This window comes from Pelophylax lessonae (genome assembly GCF_965119305.1).
Source record: "Pelophylax lessonae genome assembly, chromosome: 9".
Taxonomy (NCBI): domain Eukaryota; kingdom Metazoa; phylum Chordata; class Amphibia; order Anura; family Ranidae; genus Pelophylax; species Pelophylax lessonae.
Genome location: NC_138776.1, coordinates 64,695,688 through 64,711,941, shown reverse-complemented (window position 1 = coordinate 64,711,941; position 16,254 = coordinate 64,695,688).

Genomic DNA, 16,254 nt, shown 5'->3' with positions numbered 1-16,254 from the left:
TCTCCGTCCACCGCGTCAGGGAAACGCTCGCACCTAGTCAACGTGGGAGAGGCGTTGCTAGGTGTGAATACCTCCTCTCCACGCATTACGGTACCCGTGCGGATTTCCGTGTCCGCCAAGATCTCCTTTGCTGCCTCTGCCTTTCTGGATTCCGGTTCAGCCGGTAACTTCATCGACGCCTCGCTGGTGAACAAGTTCCACATCTTCATCTCCACAGTTAATGGAGAGAGACTCGACGGTATGGTGCAGTTCCGTACAGAACCCCTCCAGATGGACATCGGAGTCCTGCATTCTGAGCGATTGGAGTTTTTTGTGTTACCCCATTGCACCTCAGAACTCCTCTTGGGTCTACCCTGGCTCCAGCGCCATTGTCCCGTTCTGGATTGGACCTCCGGAGAGGTTCGAAGCTGGGGTTCGGCTTGTTTCGGCAGATGTCTCAAGTCGGTACGAGTCAAGTCTGCACCTGTTATTTCTCCTCCTCCCGGTCTGCCTGAACCATATGCGGATTTTCCAGACGTTTTTTGCAAGAAACAGGCGGAGGTGTTGCCTCCACATAGGCCATATGACTGCCCCATTGACTTGCAACCTGGCACTACGCCGCCTAGGGGAAGAATCTATCCTCTCTCCCCTCCAGAGACTCTAGCCATGTCAGAGTATATCCAGGAGAACCTGCAGAGAGGGTTTATCAGGAAATCCTCTTCTCCTGCCGGAGCAGGATTCTTCTTTGTTGCGAAGAAGGACGGTACCCTTAGGCCTTGCATAGACTTTCGGGGTCTCAACAGCATTACTGTAAAGAACCGTTACCCTCTTCCCCTGATTACGGAACTCTTTGACCGGTTACAAGGCGCCAAGTACTTCACCAAGTTGGATCTCAGAGGGGCCTATAACCTTATTCGCATCCGAGAGGGTGACGAGTGGAAGACGGCTTTTAACACCCGAGACGGGCATTTTGAGTACTTAGTCATGCCTTTCGGACTCTGTAACGCTCCAGCGGTCTTCCAGGAGTTCGTTAACGACATTGTCCGAGACCTGCTCTATACCTGTGTCGTGGTCTATTTGGATGACATCCTCATCTTCTCTACTAACTTGGATCAACACCGTGCTCATGTCCGCTTAGTACTCTCCCGTCTCAGAAAGAACCGTCTCTACGCTAAATTTGAAAAGTGTTTGTTCGACCGTACCAGCCTTCCCTTCCTGGGCTACATCATTTCTGCCAAGGGACTACAAATGGATCCTGCCAAACTGTCTGCCATCCTGGACTGGCCTCGTCCCTCTGGCCTTAAGGCCATCCAGCGATTCCTCGGATTCGCAAACTATTATAGACAGTTCATCCCGCATTACTCCACCCTTGTGGCACCAATTGTAGCCCTAACCAAGAAGGGGGCTAACCCGAAATCTTGGCCGCCCCAGGCTGAGAAGGCCTTCAGCGCTCTTAAGTCTGCCTTTGCCACCGCCCCAGTTCTGTCCAGACCGGATCCTACTAAGCCGTTCTACCTGGAAGTAGACGCTTCCTCTGTTGGTGCTGGTGCTTTGCTCATGCAAAAGACTACGAGAGGCAAGTCGGTTACTTGCGGGTTTTTCTCTAAGACTTTCTCTCCCGCTGAAAGAAATTATTCTATTGGGGATAGAGAATTACTCGCCATCAAGCTGGCCTTGGAAGAGTGGCGGCATTTACTGGAAGGATCGGTACATCCCGTGAACATCTACACGGATCATAAAAATTTATCTTACCTCCAGTCTGCTCAGAGACTAAATCCCCGCCAAGCTCGCTGGTCTCTATTTTTTGCCAGATTTAACTTCCGGATCCACTTTCGTCCAGCGAGTAAGAACCTCAGGGCCGATGCCCTCTCTCGTTCGTCTGATGTCACAGGAGAGGAAGTCAAGCCACAGCACATTGTGCCCCCGGAATGTCTGGTCACCGTGGCACCTATAGACTTGCGTAACCTCCCTCCCGGAAAGACCTATGTTTCTCCCCGTCTTCGCCTAAAGGTTCTTAAGTGGGGACATTCTTCTCTTCTCGCAGGACATCCTGGCGTCCGAAAGACTCTACAACTTATCTCCAGGAGATATTGGTGGCCATCCTTGGAGAAGGACATCTCTGAATTTGTACAGTCCTGCTCTGTATGTGCCAGAGACAAAACCCCTCGCCAAAGACCCGCCGGCTTTCTCCAGCCACTTCCCATACCAGAGACCCCTTGGTCCAATATCGCGATGGACTTTGTTACGGACCTACCACCATCTCACGGGAAAACGATAATTTGGGTCATCGTAGATCGCTTCTCGAAGATGGCGCACTTCATCCCGTTGCCAGCCTTACCATCCGCACCTCAGTTGGCCAAGCATTTCCTCCGACACATCTTCCGGTTACACGGCCTGCCTTCACATATTGTCTCCGATAGAGGAGTCCAGTTTGTGTCCAAGTTCTGGAGGGCTCTCTGTGGACGGCTTAAAATCAAGCTGGATTTCTTTTCTTCATACCACCCCCAAACCAACGGACAAGTAGAGCGGGTCAATCAAATCTTGGGCGACTACCTTCGCCACTTCGTTTCCTCCCGTCAAGACGATTGGGTCGACCTCCTCCCGTGGGCGGAGTTCTCCTATAACCACAAAGACTCTTCTGCCACCAACAAGTCTCCCTTCTTCGTGGTTTACGGTCGTCATCCTCTGCCTCCTCTGCCGTTATCCTCCTCCTCCGGTGTACCTGCAGTGGATGACCTGGTGCAAGACTTTTCTGCCATCTGGCGTGAGACGCGCCTGTCCCTCTTACAGGCCTCATCCCGCATGAAAATCCAAGCGGACAAGAAACGTCGGTCTCCTCCTGTCCTGGTTCCTGGGGACAGAGTTTGGCTCTCCTCCAAGTACGTCCGCTTCAGGGTTCCTAGTTACAAGCTTGGTCCTCGTTATTTGGGACCCTACAAGGTCAAGAAGAGGATCAATCCTGTGTGTTACCAACTCCATCTCCCTCCCTCCCTTAAAATTCCCAACTGTTTTCATGTCTCCCTCCTCAAGCCTGCGGTCTTTAATCGCTTTTCCCCCAAGAATCTTCCTCCCACGCCTGTATCCGGTACCTCGGATGTCTTCTCCGTTCAGGAGATATTGGCCTCTAAATTGGTCAGGGGGAGAAGATATTTTTTGGTGGACTGGGAGGGCTGCGGTCCTGAAGAGAGATCCTGGGAGCCAGAGGAGAATATCTTGGACCGTAACCTCATCCTCAGGTTTCTGGGTACCAAAAAGAGGGGGAGACCAAAGGGGGGGGGTACTGTAACGCTGAGCGCTCCGGTCCCTGCTTCTGGACCGGAGCGCTCGCAGCGTTCGTTCCAGATCCACTCACCTGTGCCCGCTCCGGCTCCCTCCTCCGCTCCCCGCTCACATGGTTCCCGGAGTGCGCGCCCCTGCACCATAGGAAATTTAAAGGGGCCTGTGCACCAGTAATTGGTGCCTGGTCCAAAACTCCCTTCCTGTTTCCTGTGACCTGTTTCCTGTTTCCTGTTTCCTGTGACCTGTTTCCTGTTTCCTGTTTCCTGTTTCCTGTGACCTGTGACCTGTGACCTGTTTCCTGTGACCTGTTTCCTGTGACCTGTTTCCTATATAAGTGACCTGCCCCTTCCAGCCATTGCCGGATCTTTGTTGCCTTGTTGCCTTAGTGAAAGCGTTATTTGTGTAATCCTTTGCCTGTTGCCGAACCCTTTGCTAACGACTATCGCCTCTGAACCTGTGCTGCCTGCCCTGACCTTTGCTACGTCTGACTACGCCTCTGCCTGTCCCTTTTGTACTACGCCTATATCAGCAGTCGGTGAGGTTGAGCCGCTACCAGAGGACACGACCTGGTAGTTACCGCCGCAGCAAGCCCATCCCGCCTTGCGGCGGGCTCTGGTGAAAACCAGTAACTACTTAGAACCGATCCTCCGGTACGGTCCACGCCAATCCCTCACTGACACAGCGGATCCACTCCCTGCACCGCTCCTGCTACCAGTCCGGACCCTGACAGTTTGTATTAGAATTACTATAGAACAGGGATATGGCTCCGCTATTTTCACACCTTGCCGGTTTTGTAGCAAGCGTTTTTTTGGGCATTTTTTGGGGGTTATTGGAGGCAGGCATAACATCAGAACTTCTGTGTAGGGGTATATATATACACACACACTTATATGTATATATACACATACACATATATAGGTGTGAAAGTAGCAGAACACTATACTTGAGCTAATTAAATAATGAACACCAATATGTCTCCGCTCCTATCACACCTATATATGTGTATGTGTAAAATACATATAAGTGTGTGTATATATACCCCTATACAGAATTTCAGATGTTTTGCCTGCCTCCAAAGACCCACAAAAAATGCCCCCAAAAAATGCCTGCAATAACACACCTGGGTGTTTTTTTTTGGCGCAGGCGTTTTTTTGGGCATTTTTTGTGGGTCTTTGGAGGCAGGCAAAACATCTGAACTTCTGTATAGGGGTATATATACACACACATGTATGTATATATACACCTACACACATATAGGTGTGAAAATAGCAGAACACTATGCTTGCGCTAATGAAATAATTAACAGGCATATGTCTCCGCTCCTATCACACCTATATATGTGTATGTGTATATATACATATAAGTGTGTGTATATATACCCCTATACAGAAGTTCAGATGTTTTGCCTGCCTCCAAAGATGTTTTGCGCCTTTTTTTCATACGGATGCATTGCGATTTGAGGCATACAAAATGATGGGCTTAAATCTCACTACACAGAATGGCATGTGATTTGCACAGGAATGTGGTGCGATACCTGTGTGAATCCCATGCAATGTGACAGTGTGAAGCGGGGCTCAAACCAGCATGTTTGTAAACCGTACAAGTTTGTAAACTCTGTGGTGGAGTCTTAAGGGTAATTTATTTAATTTGGGGCAGGACACAGCTGGAAACTCATTGGTTGCAGTAAATAGCATCTCCCATTTCTTTTCCTATTGTCTGTTTTTCAGTAAGCTAACATTCTTTCATATTGAGTGTGCATATCTTTTTTTTTTTTTTGCATGAATCACAGTAGATTTGCAATTGTAACAAATAACACATAACCATGAAAATATATGATTTCTTATTTGTCCATTTTACTATTTGTTTGGCGCTAAGCCTTAGAAAACTGTAGTCATATAACAACTTCAATCAAACATATTGAAATGTTAGACAGTTTTAGAATGATGGAATGGACCTTATTGATTCTTTTAAACATTTTTTGCTTGTTCATCAATATGCTTAGAAATAGAGCTCCTCAGGGTGTCTGGTGAGCAATCTAAACTGGAGTAACACATTTTACAGAAATGTTTCTATTTAAAAAATGAATACTAACTGAAGCAAAATACTACAATAAGGCCTCTTTCACACGGCCGCTCCGTATGTCTGTATATCACCCCATCTGTTTGCGGGTGATATACGGACATAATGCATGTCAATGGGATTTCAGATGTCAGCAGATGACCATCCGCTGACATCCGATTTGCGTCCTTTCAGTTCTGTTCCGTTTTTTGGAACGGAACAGAACCCTATTTTACTTCCATTTAAAAAACGGAACGGATGCAAAATCGGATGTCCGCGGTGTCATCCGCTGACATCCACAATCCCCGTAGACATACATTATGTCCGTATATCATCCGCAAACGGATTGGATTATATGCGGACATATGGAGCGGATGACACAAGTGTCATCCGTGTACGTGAAAAAAAAAAAAAAAGTGCCGGAAAAAAATGGAGCGCCCGTGTGAAAGAGGCCTAACAGCCAGGGAATTAAGTTCAGATTAAATATTTAAGCCATATCTAATTAATGGATCACAACAATAAAAATAAAATTGGATGTTTTTCTTTATATGTTAAACTTGGTGAGGAGTTTGAGATATAGTCTTCCTATTCCCTTTCTTGGATGGGCAGGATAGCTTTCGTGTCCATCTTGTCAAAATTGTTAGATTATTTCAGGACATTGCCAGTATCTGCCCCACCATAGAACTTAATAGACTTGAAGCTCATGTTTGTAGGTTTTTTTGACGAAACAAAGTTTAAAGAGTGGCAAACTGCATGCTATTAACCCCCAAATACCCGGAAGGCCTGCGCTTCCTCGACTTTCCTATTTAGTGGCACAATTGACCCAATTAATTCAAATATATTCTTCTTTTCATAAACCCCTAGAGTCGCAAGCCTGTGGGGATGTACCCCAAGACCTAATAATATGGTTGCCTACCAAGAATTGTAATGGTTCAAATTAGATTTCTTGCTGCTGGATCTAATTAAATAGGTAATTAGAGTGCATGCACGAGGATATCACATACTGACACACATTGTTCAGGTAAATGATACTTCCCGTTTATTTCTAATGCACAGCGTATTAAATAGTCAGTAGGCGGTGTCGTATGTTAGTACGTCATAAGCATAATATTAGCATAATACTGATTATTTGCAGCTTTCTGATTAGTCATGTCCATTATAAGGTAGTCTCCTTCGAATTTATGAATGTTATCTTTTCTTGAAGGCACTGTGCCAAGGCTCCATCTTTCTTCTAACATTCCATTGTCGGTGGTGGGGGGTATCTAGTAACGGCCATTTTGAGTAAGGAAGACAGAAAAAAGATATGTACATTTACAGAAAAACAGACATAGAAAAATAGACATTTTGCTTAATTCACAAGTGTTCATCATATTCCTTCACAGTCCCCCCTAAAATGGCTATATTTCTTCTGTCCCTCATACTAAAGTGCCTACTCACCTGGCCCATACTCCTCCGGAACTTTTTAGGGCTGTACATAGAGAAGAGCAGTAACTAGTTCACTACCCCCCTCGATACAGCCTGGAGAGGGTAGTCAGGTGCTATCTATCCCTATAACCCTATAGAACTGTGAAATTATGAACAGGGAGTGACTGTAGAGGGGTGAAGGGTTTGTCCTCTTCCATCATAAGGCAGTCTTCTTCTTCTTGGTGGAGAAATGTAGGTGTGCTATTGTCTACAGCTTTGCTCATTAGCTTCTTTACAAATGTTAGAATACAGCATACAATTGGTTCTAAAAGAGCGCCTTCTGCCATCCACTCATTCAGCTAAAATATTGATCCCAAGGGTCTGTATTACCTGAGTTCTTCTTCAACTCAAACAACAGATCTTCCAATTTCTTGATAGCTAGAGTAACCTTACCATTTGGACCAGTGTTGTCAGGAATGTATGTGCAACAGGTTCCCGTTTTTTTTTGTTTTCATCTGGGACCCCCCTCAGGATCCTAATGGCATCTATTTACACATGAGGATCAAAGCTACCAGAGGGAGCTGCACGCTTCCTCCTGTGGTTGGGTGCTGGGTCAGTGTATTTATCAGGGGTATTATACTACAAAGATTAAAAATAAACGTAACCACTTGTGTGCTTTATGAATTGTACCAAAATGTAGTGACACCATTTGTCTTAGTGAAGGCCACCTGTTGAGTACCTGTTTTGGTGGTAATCACCTGCTGAGCTTTTATCAAACTTATAAGAAAAAAAAGGATATACAGCACAATCATTGTGCTGCCGGCAGAATCTTGTCTTCAGGAGATTGGGCTTTCTTGCAGTGAAAGGCGTGTATCCAGGTGCTTCGTATCGGGGATCAAGTGAGTTTTTCCTTGTGAATTTCTTCACTAACACCCAATCTCCTGGCTGAAGACTGTGGGTTCCAGAGTCTGTCTCTGGAACTGGAATGGGGGAAAATACTCGAGAATGGATATTAGTTAAGGCTTTAGACAAATATGTAACATAACAAGTTAAAACATCAGATTGTAACTGCAACTGCTGTGGGGAGTAACAGCCAAGTCTGGGGGCTGAACCAAAAAAAATTTCATAGGGAGACAGGGCATGTTTCCCCCGGGGGTTTATCTGACACTGAACAAGGCAATAGGCAAACTGTCTGGTCAACTAATGTTAGTTTCTTGGGCCATCTTTAACATCCTATTCTTTAGAGTCCCATTCATCCTTTCTACCTTCCCACTACTTTGAGGGTGGTATGGGGTGTGTAAAACCAACTGAACTCCCAGTACTGCCCAAATCTCTTTAGTTAGGGTGGCTGTGAAAGCTGGGCCCTGATCGCTCTCTATCACCTCTGGTACCCCAAATCTACATACTATCTAAACTAAAACTAAATAGTTTTTTCTTTTTAGCCGTGGTTTTAGTTGTCATGTTTGTGGCTGCGTAAGGGTTTTTCCAAATGTTTCTGCGGTGTCTTTTCTGTCCTCCCCTTTCGTATTCTGCTCCTTTGTCGATCCATTCCATCTTTATTCTGTGTGAGCAGCCTTTGCATAGAGGCTAGGTATAGTCTGTCAGATGGCACATGCTCTGGGGATTCATTCTCCTCTTCAGCTTCTTCGGCCGTTTTTCGTTGGTTTGTTGCTGCTTGTTTAGCCGCTTTATCCGCCAAGTGGTTTCCCTGGCCTCTTGAGAATTCATTTTGCCATGTGCTTTAACCTTCAAGACAGCCACTTGTTCCGGTAGGAGTAGTGCATCCATTAAATCTTTGATGGCAGGACCATGTTTCACCGGTGTTCCGGCCGCTGTCAGGAACCCTCTAGCTCTCCGGATGATACCAAATCATGAGCTATCTTGAGTCTGTGTAAATGTTGGCTCTTTTGCCTTCTGCTATCTTGCACGCTGCAGTGAGGACTTGAAGCTCTGCTTCCTGGGCAGATACAGTTGGTGGTAATGCTCCTGCTTGTAGGATTTCAAATTCAGAAGTCACAGCATAACCTGTGTGGTACTTGCCTCCTTCATCTGCATATCTAGAGCCATCCACAAAAAGTGCGTAGTCAGGGTTTTCCAAAAGAATTTCACTCACTGTAGGGAGATATGAGGTTTCCAAGCGCATCATTTCAAGGCAGTTGTGTGGAGTATCATAGGGGTCATAGGGATCTCCTTCACCTTCTCCTTCTCCCCCCTCGAAAAACGACAGAAGGGTGGCCGGGTTGAGAGTGAGACACCTTTGGAGGGTCACGTTGTCAGGAAGTAGGAGGGAGATTTGCAGCCGTAGATGTCTGGCCATTGACAGGTGTCGGAGTTGCACCTGATTTAAGATGGCAGCAATGTCATGCGGTGCCAGAAGAAGCAGGGGGTGTGCTAAGACAAGGTCTGAAGTTTTGTCTAGGAGTGCTTGGGCAGCAAAGACAGCCCTTAGCCAGGAAGGACCACCCCTAGCCACGGGGTCTAGGCGGCAAGAGTAGTAACCAATGGGTCTAGTCCGTCCTCCATGTTCCTGAGCCAGGACCCCTGTGGCCTGGCCATTCTTCTCTGACACAAACAGTTTGAAGAGTTACTCATAATCTGGAAGGCCCAAAGCAGGAGCTGTGGATATTGTTTGCTTCAGCAGAATAAAATTGTCCAGGGCCTCGTTTGACAGGGTAAATGGCACAGACTTGAGAACATCATAGAGTGGTTGCATGATGATTGATGCATAAGGGATCCACGCCCTGCAGTAAGATATGAGTCCAAGAAAGGCATGCAGTTGTTTAACTGCTTTTGGTTGAAGAATATTCTGGATTGCAGCTACTCGGTCTGATATGATATGTCTTGTGTCTTTAGAAATGCAGTGGCCTAAAAAGGTGAAAGTCTTGGAACACCACTGTATTTTCTTTTTGGAGGCCTTACAGCCTTGTTTTGCAAGGTAGCATAGTAGACTTTCTGAATTTTCTTCAGCAGCGGGGTAGTCATCTGCACAGAGGAGAAGAGTCACTGTAGGGGGTTCCTGTTGCCAGGTATCAAGGACGGAGGTTATGGCTTTGGCAAATTGCCTTGGAAATCTTGGACCATTCTGTATTTCTCTGGTTCACCTTTTGGGATCTGTTTCTTCACTGGGAACAAAGGTGTATTGCATTCAGAAGTACAGGGTATCAAAGCTCCATTAGTCACAAGGGTCTCAACCTTTTTTGAGATAGCTTCGGATTTAGCTGGCTTCAAGGGGGCCAGTCTCTCTGGAGGCGTGTTTTTCTAGGTAGGAGTGCCCCAGGTTTTAGTTGCACCATGACTGGTGGTACTTTTAAGTGATCAATGTCTTCCGGTTCTGTGGACCATAGGCATGCAGTGATCCTGCCAAGTACTTCAGTGGTACTGAACTTGGAGTTGTCGCTTCACGGAGTGTCTTTGTGAGAGGCAGAGAACACAAGGCAGATAAGTCTTCTAAGGATAGGGGTGTATGTAGCTTCACTCCTCCTTCGGTTGTAAAAATAATTGAGGCCTGTAGTCTGGACAGCGCATCAGCTCCTTGCAGATTCAAGGTGCATGTAGAAGACACCACAAATCTGGCAAGCAAATCAGGAAATGTCCCCACTCTGAGTGGCTCAGTAAGGGGACTAGGTAAATTTCTTGTAGCTGCACTATCCTGTGGTAGAGGGGCATTGGCTGTGTTTCTGGGTCAGGCAGACTTGTCAATAAGGTCGCTGTTTGTGATGGGGTTAAATCTTTGGGTGCCCTTGTCACCTGCGGTTGGTCGTCCCAGTCTGATGTGTCTTCATCACTAGTATATTGGACCTGTAATCCAGGGAGGATGGGAGTGTTAGAACAGGGAGAATTGCATATAGGCCTTTGTTAGGCCTTCCTGGTGTACCAAGATGGCCGTCTGCAGGAACTGTACTGGGCGGGGCAGGAAGTGAAGACTTGACTGCACCAAGATGGCCATCTGTAGGAACTGTACTGGGCGGGCAGAAACTGAAGACTTGACTGCACCAAGATGGCGTCTGTAGGAAGTGTCCCTGTGGGTTGCGTTTGAGTAGGAGTGGTGTGAGGGATAATGGGCGGTAGGGGGAGAGTAAGGACCCTCCCCGTTATCTCTCCAGACGCCATGATAGGGCGGAGGCTTATTGGCTTTACGATCGACTTTATGATACTCCTACATTATGCAATTTCCAACCTTGATCGTCATCTTTCTTAGCTTCTACGATCCATCATTTGTTATGCAATTTCTTAGCAGTTCTCACACAACATTCCTTTCTGTTCTGTTATCAGTGTACGCTGCTACTGCTGCAGCCTGTCACGTCACCACGGGTTTGTTTGAACTCACAAACTCACAAACTTTTGCCTTCTCCGGTTTGCTAACATGCTGACCCATATCTCAGCTGACGGCCGGAGGGGGCAGTACTGGCAACTAATCGCTTAACTTGATTTGAAAATTTTCAAAACTCAGACCAGGGGTGACCAGAGCTGACCAGAGGTTCCCCTTCTGCAATAGAGGATGCCCCCCAAATATCTCTTAAATACTATAATCAGATAAAAAGTTAATCTGATTTGAAACTTTTGGCTCAGTGCCAACAGGGTTCAATGGTCACACTAATTGCGGTAACCCTTTCTGTCCAAAAATAAATTCTATAACTATTACAGGAACAAAGATATTCACAGTTGAACCCCCCTTGGCAAGTAGGCAATTTTCAAAATTTTGCACCAGACCTCCCTTTTACATAGGGACCCATTTGCAAAATGTAATTTCTCATTATCTATAATTCTATAAAAAAAAAATAGCCTTCCCAGAGGTTCTTATGCTTTATACACAAATGTATAAATGGCAAAACTCCAAAAATTCCATAAAAAAAGTAAAAAATAAATGCAAGCTCCGTGCACGGAGTGACCCCCCCCTCCCGCTTTCTCACGAGAAAATTATGCCAGCTGCAAGCGGGGGAGATTTACCTGATAACGCAACAGCACAAGTCTCTGAAAGACTATCAGGGACACACAGAAGGGAAGGGGGGGGGGTTTGAATTGAAAAAACTTAAAACGTAACCCCTTCCTCTCTCTGTCTCTGTCTCTCTCTCTCTGTTGCCCGTAGCAACCTCAAACCTGACTGGCTTTATCTGTGCAATAATGTACGTTTAATTTCACAACACACACAGAACAAAACATAACTCCTGTCGTCTCTCTCTTGTCAGGTGACCTCAACAGCTGAGCTAAACCCTCAGGGAGTCCTTTAACCTGTCAACCCCCCGAGTAACCGTCCCGAAGGACGTTGCAAATATCCGCCCTCTCGGGACACACAAATGCAACCTTTCAGTCTGTAGAGACACACTTCAAACAAAACGACAGACACTGAGACATTACTCCTGCCTGCCTTTTTTTCGGGTATCCACCTGCAGCTGAGCTTAACCCTCAGGGGGTCACTTTAACCAGTCAACCCCCTGAGTAACCCATCCTGAAGGACGTACATCCACCCTAGTGTCGGGCAACCTCCTTTTGAGTCCCAATCACTCAGGATGGATTGTCTTTCAGTCTGCAGAGTCACAATCAGCCAGGGTGGCAGACACTGAACAAACAATATACAGCCAGCAGAAATCTTGCAGCAGGTTAATAAAAAAACAGCCCCAGGTGAGGAGTAAAAGATTACCCACCTCTGAAACGTCTTTGGAAAAGCACTAAAGATCCGCGATTAAGATAAGACACAAAACAAGTCGTACAGTGGTAAGGTAAAAGTACCTACCGTACTCTCAGGGGTGCGCAAGTCCCTCTTGGTCTGTCTCATCCAGTCGCCAAACCTCCTACGTGGCTTTTCGTCAGATGAACACCTGAGGGTCCCACTTTTGGGCGCCAATTGTAATGGTTCAAATTAGATTTCTTTCTGCTAGATCTAATTAAATAGGTAATTAGAGTGCATGCACGAGGATATCACATACTGACACACATTGTTCAGGTAAATGATACTTCCTGTTTATTTCTAATGTACAGCGTATTAAATAGTCAGTAGGCGGTGTCGTATGTTACTACGTCATAAGCATAATATTAGCATAATACTGATTATTTGCAGCTTTCTGATTAGTCATGTCCATTATAAGGTAGTCCCCTTCGAGTTTATGAATGTTATCTTCTCTTGAAGGCACTGTGCCAAGGCTCCATCTTTCTTCTAACATTCCATTGTCGGTGGTGGGGGGTATCTAGTAACGGCAGGTTTTACCACATGGGCTGCACCCCCACCAATTCTGATGGTAGCCTGATAACAGGTTATGCGCTTTTGGATTAGGATGCATGCTCTGATCTATTCTGTCACTATGGTTAACGAACCTAAAAACCCATGTACAGTGCCTGGGGAGGGAGCTCCTAAACACACCCAATTGTTGATATTCTTTATGTTTATGGTGGCCAAAATATCAATAGCTCCTGGAAAAGCCCCATAGTAGATTTTAACATGTCTAAATGTAAACTTAACTGGATAATGCTGCATGAAAAAAATTGCTAGTGCATACCAGGACTAACAACTATGCTTTAAGAGTGTTTGGTCATCGTGAATACGATATTTTCAACCTTCGTCATGACTTCTTATTAACGTTCCTGTGAGGTTGGCACTGGGCGAGCGAATATCTTCCCTGTCCTTCTTCTCTCTCTGCCCTCCTTTTTCTTATACTCTTATCTGCCTCTTCTATCTCTTTAACTTGGAAATGCCTATTATATGTCATTGTACTCCTAAAAAGGGGGAGGGGACTTTCTTGTCCTCTATCATGTAGTGGTGGTCATTTTGAAGGGAATTCTGGGCTTTGGCAACTGTATGTAGGTTGTATGTTACTGAGCTACCAATTCTTTCTGTTGACAGCTTTTCTTGGACTACTTCATCACCCTCCCTCACTCAACACTCTTTACATGCTCCTGTATGGAGGATATTTAGTTACGAATAGTCCATCTGGTGGCATGCTTGGGAGTTATCCCATCTTTGAGCTTGTCTGAATATATTCGGTCTGCATAGCCCATGTGTCCTTTTCTGTCCACTTCTCCCTCCCCTGGGTGCCTACTTAGTAAGCTGGGTGTTAAGGTGGTACTTGCACCTGCATTCCCCAAGTGCTGGTAAGCCACGCTCCTGCTTCCTCTTCACAGGAGTTTGACAGCAGCAAGAGCCCGGAAATGGTGCTGGAGCCGCAGACAGCACTGGAACTGTGGCCAGGAAAGTGTTTAGGAATGGGGGTGAGAAGCAAAGGTAATGGAGTTTTTTTTTTTTTTTTACCTTAATGCAGAGAATGATATTAAAAACCTAAAAACCTGACATATCTGTAGAAAGATGTTTATGTCTAATTGAACAGCATGAGCACAGTATAACCTTTTTTTCCCCTAGGTATGAAGAGAATTTTCCCTTTAAGATAGTGTTTTGTAGAAATACCACAGCATGCCTGGTGCAGGTAGGTGTGCATTCCTAAGAAAACATATGTGATGAAAATAAATTAAATTTATGTTTTCTTGGGTATATTTATTGCTGTCCTGCGGTATAATTTAATAGCAAAGCCGTGATATGCTTGTAGAGTAAATAAATGAGCTGTATTCTCTTCCACAGTGAGAGGTCTGAGTAAACAGTGATGAAAATCTGTTGGGGGATATTAGAGATGCCTTGTGGTTGAATGCACAGGTTCACAACTAATTTACTTTTTTTATTATTATTTTTTAAATTTATAGTTGACGTACATTAATGGTTCTTTATCAAGCATTTAAAAATGAGCTTGTATCTCCTATCCATAATGATCTATGCTGCATGTCAGTCTTTATCATACTATTACAGAACAGCAGTGGCTGAGTGATAGTGTGAGGCCTTATTATTGTGTCTTCATTATAACCCAGATAATGACTCAAGGATTACTTGGTCAGTCAAGGTCTGATCCTCACATTAATCAGCATGGACTGCTGAGTATGATGAATGACTGCGGAAACTTCATGTGACAAGAGGTTGGCTTTTAAAGGCAAACTATCACATATTCTCAAGCATAGCTTGCAGTTATTAAAAGGTCTCTGAAAAGTAATTTTATGTGTTTTTCTTATATTTTCTTGCTTACCGAGCAAGATTATTTAAATCAAAGTTTTATACACAGATATTTAAAAACTCTGTTAAAATCAGGCAGTGTGGTTAGTATCCTTGCTGGACAGCTGATTCAAGAATATGCAGTACACTGCTCAAAAAAAAAAAAAAAAGCAACACTCGGAAAACACATCAGATCTCAATGGGGAAAAATATCATGCTGGGTATCTACACTGATATGGACTGGGTAATGTGCTAGGAACAATATGATGCTACATCATTTGATGGAAATGAAAATGATAAACCTAGAGAGGGCTGAATTCAAAGACACTCTGAAAATCAAAGTGAAAAAATTGTGCAGCAGGCTAGTCAATTTCGCTGACATTTCATTGCAGCAACTCGAAATGGTACTGAGTAGTTTGTATGACCCCCCCCCCCCCCATGTGCTTGTATGCATGCCTGACAACGTTGAGGCATGCTCCTAAAGAGACAATGGATGGTATCCTGGGGTATTTCCTCCCAGATCTGGACCAGGGCATCACTGGGCTCCTGAAGAGACTGAGGTGCATGCTGGCGGCGGCCGATGGACTGAAACATAATGTCCCAGAGGTGTTCTATTGGACTTAGGTCAGGCGAGTGTGGGGGCCATTCAGTGGTATCAATTCATTCATCCTCCAGGAACTGGCTGCATACTCTCGCCACATGAAGCCAGGCATTGTCATGCACCAGGAGGAACCCAGGACCCACTGCAGCAGCATAGTGTCTGACAATGGGTCCAAGGATTTCATCCTGATACCTAATGGCAGTCAGGGTGCCATTATCTAGCCTGTAGAGGTCTGTGCGTCCCTACATGGATATGCCTCCCCATACCATCTCTGACCCACCACACAACTGGTCATGCTGAACGATGTTACAGGCAGCATAACGTTCTCCACGGCTTACACAGACCCTTTCACATCTGTCACATGTGCTCAGGGTGAACCTTCCCTCATCAGTGAAAATCACAGGGCGCCAGTGGTGGACCTGCCAATTCTGGTGTTTAATGGCAAATGCCAATCAGGCTCCTCAGTGCCGGGCAGTGAGCCCAGGGCACACTAGAGGATGTCGGGCCCTCAGGCCACCCTTACGAAGTCTGTTTCTGATTGTTTGGTCAAAGACATTCTCACCCCTGGCCTGCTGGAGGTCATTTGTTAGGGCTCTGGCAATGCTCATCCTGTTCCTCCTTGCACAAAGGAGCAGATACCGGTCCTGCTGATGGGTAAAGACCTTCTACAGCCCTGTTCAGCTCTCCTAGAGTAACTGCCTGTCCCCTGGAATCTCCTTCATGCTCTTGAGACTGTGCTGGGAGACACGGCAAACCTTCTGGCAATGGCACGTATTGATGTGCCATCCTGGAGAAGTTAGACTGCCTTTGCTACCTATATAGGGTCCAGGTATTGCCTCATGCTACTAGTAGTGACACTGACCATAGCCATATTCAAAACTAGTGAAAAACAGTCAGAAAAGATGAGAAG